The sequence below is a fragment of the Zootoca vivipara genome, chromosome 5 (assembly GCF_965207765.1).
Source record: "Zootoca vivipara chromosome 5, rZooViv2.hap1.1, whole genome shotgun sequence".
In the NCBI taxonomy this organism is placed as follows: Eukaryota; Metazoa; Chordata; class Lepidosauria; order Squamata; family Lacertidae; genus Zootoca; species Zootoca vivipara.
The window spans coordinates 20,371,492-20,377,491 of NC_142588.1; the positions used below are offsets into that span (position 1 = coordinate 20,371,492).

The following is a 6,000-nucleotide window of genomic DNA, read 5'->3' on the forward strand; positions in this document are numbered from 1 at the left end:
CTCCAGAAGAGAGATACTGAGGTTGTGCTAATTAGTTCAACAAAAATGTCAACTTGCATGTGGGCATTGTGAAAAGGGAAATATTGATAGGTGACATCCAATATTGCATAAATGCTCAAGTGGCATAACTTCCCCTTCTCTTCCACACCACCCCCAGCTCCCCAGAAAATCTGAACATTCATGTGCTAGTACTGTATTTGGTATCTGAACAAAGGCAAAGGTGGGATATAAATGTAATAAATAAGACAAAGAGATTTTAATAATTATACTGACTTACTGTTTATGATATCAATTTATGTGAAGTCACAAAATTATATACCAAGTAATATTCCCGTGTATATTTCTAGAACAGATTTGACAAATATATATTGAAAATCATACTTTAGTCTTTTATTAAGACTATATTAGACATGGGGCTGTCTTTCCGATAGGTAAAGGGACCCCTGACCATTAGGTCCAGTCGTGACCGACTCTGGGGTTGCGCGCTCATCTCGCATTATTGGCCGAGGGAGCCGGCGTATAGCTTCCAGGTCATGTGGCCAGCATGACAAAGCTGCTTCTGGCAAACCAGAGCAGCACATGGAAACGCCGTTTACCTTCCCGCTATAGCGGTTCCTATTTATCTACTTGCATTTTGACGTGCTTTCGAACTGCTAGGTTGGCAGGAGCTGGGACCAAGCAACGGGAGCTCACCCCGTCACAGGGATTCGAACCACCGACCTTCTGATCAGCAAGCCCTAGGCTCAGTGGTTAAACCACAGCGCCACCTTTCCGATACACACCTTTCCGATACACACCTTTCCGATACACACAGACAAATACTGTAATGTGTATATTTTCTTTTGGATTTGCAGGGATTCTTGAAATACCACCTAATAAATTAACTGTTGCTTCCCCATTTAACATGTTTAATTATACACCCTCCCCTTTTTGCATTTATCATTTTTCTTTAGGCATGTGCTGGCGAGTTCACAGAGATATCCAATGAAGCAGAGATGAAACGCAAGGTCCTGAATCGTTCAGCCAGATGCACAAGCGGCAGCCAGGTTACTTTAGCTGAAAATTTATGTACCTTTTAAAGCAGAGATGACCCCATCCATTTAGGTTTCATGCCTGGCTGGACCACGTCTACCAAAGTCCATCATCATCAACATTGCCTCCCTACTCCAAATACGTACCGCCAATCGGAGAGGCAGGGGTGCTTTGGCCTGCACGGAGACAGCCCAGCAAACCCTAAGCTGCACCCATAGAACTCCAGCCCTCAATGACACAATTAAAACAGCGGTTTGATTGATTGATTTCAAATCCCTCTTCTGCTTCCAAGTCCGCCCTCCCCGTTAGGTCAAACTGAAGGGCACCTCTGCCAAGGCAACTAGGCCTTCCCCTCCCAATTATCACTACAGTGGAAAGATGCCTCCAAGTAAATGTTAGGGAACCATCAAGAAGACCTTTGCTTAGAGACCACCACCCCCTGTTTTTTTGCTGATTAAGCAGCTGTGAAAGGGAAGATCATCCCATCCCCCCATTCATCCTCATCCAACCCCCTCAGCCCCCCTCGCCCCCTTTATTTCTCATTTCCCCCCCACAGCACCCCACGAATCCCTGCTGCTTTCCCCCCCCCAATCTCCCCGCATTCTGCCGTTGCTTTATGATGCCCCTGGAGACCGGCCGAGGCCTGAAGAGGAGGAGGAAACGGTGTATGTGTGCGCGCGGGGGGGGGGAAGGGGTGTCACTCCGTTACCATAGAAACCCTGGTTCCTCCTTCTCCACCTCACCCCCCGCAGCCCTCACCCGCCAGAGAAGGGGACAGACCTCGTTTAATTTTCCTCCCCTCCGAACGGAGAAAGGGGGGGGAGCAGAGAGAGAGAGAGAGAGATACCTGTTGTGTCACGTGAGGCGCGCGAGCCCGCCGCTCGCCTAGGGATGCTCGCCGAAGAGAAAAAGAGGCCCGCCTCCTCTTCTGTCGTAAACGCGGCGGGGGCGGGGCCTCGCCGCGGGAATTCGCTGTCCGCGCGCGGGGCGGTGCTGGAGCGAGGAGGGGGAGCCTGCGTCGGTGTGCGCACGCGCCCGCCCGCCCGCCAGCGGGAGCGGAGGAGCGTGTGAACCGGCTCACAACCGCGCGGGAGTTCACACTGCCGCTTCCACGCTTCCGAGGAATAGATAGAGGGCCTCTTTCTTTCCCTCCTCGACGCCGCCTCCATGGACTTCTCCCGTCCCGTTTTTCCTTCCTCTTCTTCCGAGACTACGGAAAAGTCGGCGCGCTTCAGTTCCTCGCGGTTGTTTCTTGCCTTTCTGGGTGGGGGAGGGGGGTGTTTGCTGGTAACTACTCTCGTGAAAGTAGTTACAGTAAGTGCCACATTGATGGTTTGATGATTTTCTTTATTTCTGCGTTCCAAAATCTTATTAATTTCAATTGCATTCCGGTCAAAATCATAATCCCTTATACAACAACTGCAATATTAATAACTTCCATTCGTGTTGACACATTAAATGATTTATAAAACAAGTGAGGCACTCAAACTATATCCTTGTTCTTCCTGTGTGCGGCAATTATTTGGTCCGTTGTGTTTCTTTGAAGCTCTTGTGCACCGCTTCCCATCGCAGACGACCCCTAAAAATGGTTTACACGCAACTGTCGAAACAATACACCTGTGCAAGACCTCTGAACACCAACAGTAAAATGACAGCGGCAGACATGAAAATGTAAAGGGAGGCGAACGGCTGGAAGTGATGGAAAAATGGTTTTTAAAAGCTATGACGGGGAGTGGATCCTCACCATGTGACAGAAACCCAATAGCACATCCATCTCCACCTCTGGAGTTTCGCAACTGGGGCATCACCACAAAGAAGCCCCAGTTAGGGAGTCTTCTTCCTCCTATATTTAAAACAAGTATTATTATTATTAATTGAATTATATACTGCCCTATACTCAGGGGTCTCAGGGCAGTTCACAGAATAAAATCAAGGTATAAAACCACAAAATACCTAATTTTTTTTTAAAAAAACACCCAATATTTTTATGGCTTCAATATCAAACCAGGTCTCACCCCCACTCCCACCCCGCTTTGCTTAACATCCAGCATGATTAATAGTTCTGGTGTGCTAGAATTGATGGTTTGATGATTTTCTTTATTTCTGCATTCCAAAATCTTACTACAGTAATTTCAATTACATTCCAGTTATATAGTTCTGGTGGCCTTAAAAGCTTGCTCACAATTTTGTGATCTTGGAGGCCTGGTGATCTAGAATTTGTAGAATTATTCCTAGCTTTCACTTTGTCTCAAGCTGCAGCCTTGGTATTTTCAAACTCCCGCTTTATTGATCTCTTTCTAGTTCTGCTGCCGCTGTTGCATAGAATAATAGAATTTTAGAGTTGGAAGGGGCCCCGAAGGTCATCTGGTTCAACCCCCCTGTCATACAGGAATCTCAACTAAAGCATTCATGGCAGATGGCCATCCAACCACTACCTAAAATCCTCCAATGATGGAAGTCTTATTTCAGTACCTTTATTCATATTTTACCCAGGTAGCTGGACATAGGTTTGGGATGAGCAGACCCAGAGGCTAAATTCAAAGATGTAATTTATTAAAGCCTGTTGATAATAATTTACATGTATTATTTCATGAAGAAAATCCAGATACTCTTGAATTTTATTTTTGTATCTTTCCATCTAAGACCAGTATTTGAAATAGAATAAAAGGAAAGTATCTTAGACCTTGGCAACATGACTGGTAATAACTGAAAATCCCCATTTATAAGAAAGAATTTTATCCCCCCATTCTCTGCTGGAGTATATAGCAAAATGACACAAGCACAACATTGCAACATGAACTGAGTTATTTCTTTAGTTTCCTATCATACCTTTTTTGCTTATGTTTTCTTCCAGGCTACAGATTTGCTTTGATTATGTATGTTGCTATATTTGCTGTGCTTCATGGAGCAGCAGAGCAACAGCCAACCAAGGTCTGATCTGTAGAACTGATTAAGATTGTCACTTTCTGTGGCATAAATATCAACATGTATCACAATTTTTGTTGAGGTTACAATGCCGTGGGATTAAAAGCAGAAATTCACCTGACCTAGAAAGGAACAAACAGAGTGAAAGTGCTGCAATTCATTCAATAGAGCAAGTGTGTAGCTAAAATTGCTTTACCAGTGTCAAACTACAGTACAGTATCTATATAGTGACAAAGAAATTTTAAGAGGAAGCAGGTGTGAAAAGCTTTGTATTCTAATTAAACACTGGAGTCACCAATGTGGTGTCCTTGGGGACTCCCCCCTAGCACTTGTGAAACTTCAGAGCCCTTTTATCAAAATGTACTTTGAATATGCTTTAAAGGTATAGTTTGTACACAGTATACCTTTAAAGGTATAGTTTGTACAGTGTAATTTACCAATGTAAGCTTTCATTTGATTTGGAGTGAATGTGTCAAGACCACATATTGTTGTTGTTGTTTAGTCGTTTAGTCATGTCCAACTCTTCGTGACCCCATGGACCAGAGCACGCCAGGCACTCCTGTCTTCCACTGCCTCCCGCAGTTTGGTCAGACTCATGTTGGTAGCTTCAAGAACACTGTCCAACCATCTCGTCCTCTGTCATCCCCTTCTCCTTGTGCCCTCCATCTTTCCCAACATCAGGGTCTTTTCCAGGGAGTCTTCTCTTCTCATGAGGTGGTCAAAGTATTGGAGCCTCAGCTTCAGGATCTGTCCTTCCAGTGATCTTCTTGCAGTCCATAGGTCTCTCAAGAGTCTCCTCCAGCTCCATAATTCAAAAGCATCAATTCTTCGGCGATCAGCCTTCTTTATGGTCCAGCTCTCACTTCCATACATCACTACTGGGAAAACCATAGCTTTAACTATACGGACCTTTGTCGGCAAAGTGATGTCTCTGCTTTTTAAGATGCTGTCTAGGTTTGTCATTGCTTTTCTCCCAAGAAGCAGGCGTCTTTTAATTTCGTGACTGCTGTCACCATCTGCAGTGATCATGGAACCCAAGAAAGTAAAATCTCTCACTGCCTCCATTTCTTCCCCTTCTATTTGCCAGGAGGTGATGGGACCAGTGGCCATGATCTTGGTTTTTTTTATGTTGAGCTTCAGACCATATTTTGCGCTCTCCTCTTTCACCTTCATTAAAAGGTTCTTTAATTCCTCCTCACTTTCTGCCATCAAGGTTGTGTCATTAGCATATCTGAGGTTGTTGATATTTCTTCCAGCAATCTTAATTCCGGCTTGGGATTCATCCAGTCCAGCCTTTCACATGATGAATTCTGCATATGTTAAATAAGCAGAGAGACAATATACAGCCATGTCGTACTCCTTTCCCAATTTTGAACCAATCAGTTATTCCATATCCAGTTCTAACTGTAGCTTCTTGTGAGCATAGAGATTTCTCAAGAGACAGACGAGGTGATCAGGCACTCCCATATCTTTAAGAACTTGCCTTAGTTTGTTGTGGTCGACACAGTCAAAGGCTTTTGCATAGTCAATGAAGCAGAAGTAGATGTTTTTCTGGAACTCTAGCTTTCTCCATAATCCAGTGCATGTTTGCAATTTGGTCTCTGGTTCCTCTGCCCCTTCGAAATCCAGCTTGCACTTCTGGGAGTTCTCTGTCCACATACTGCTTAAGCCTGCCTTGTAGAATTTTAAGCATAACCTTGCTAGTGTGTGAAATGAGTGCAATTGTGCGGTAGTTGGAGCACTCTTTGGCACTGCCCTTCTTTGGGATTGGGATGTAGACCACATATAAAATCATGCAAATTCAATGTAAAAGGTAAAGGGACCCCAAACCATTAGGTCCAGACCGTCCAGTCATGACTGACTCTGGGGTTGCAGCACTCTCGCTTTATTGACCGAGGGAGCTGGCGTACAGCTTCCAGGTCATGTGGCCAGCATGACTAAGCCACTTCTGGCGAACCAGATCAGCGCACGGAAACGCTGTATACCTTCCCGCCGGAGCAGTACCTATTTATCTACTTGCACTTTGACGTGCTTTTGAACTGC

At 44.9% G+C, this 6,000-nt stretch overlaps 1 protein-coding gene across 1 annotated transcript in view; it reads right to left on the reverse strand.

Annotated features, from left to right (window-relative positions):
- OGDHL (oxoglutarate dehydrogenase L) overlaps positions 1-1,976 on the reverse strand; it is a 64,800-nt gene extending 62,824 nt beyond the window's left edge. The window contains exon 1 of the mRNA XM_035137810.3: positions 1,880-1,976. The gene's annotated coding sequence lies outside the window, so the exon portion shown is untranslated. The remainder of the gene's footprint in view (positions 1-1,879) is intronic.
- Positions 1,977-6,000: the final 4,024 nt, after the last annotated feature.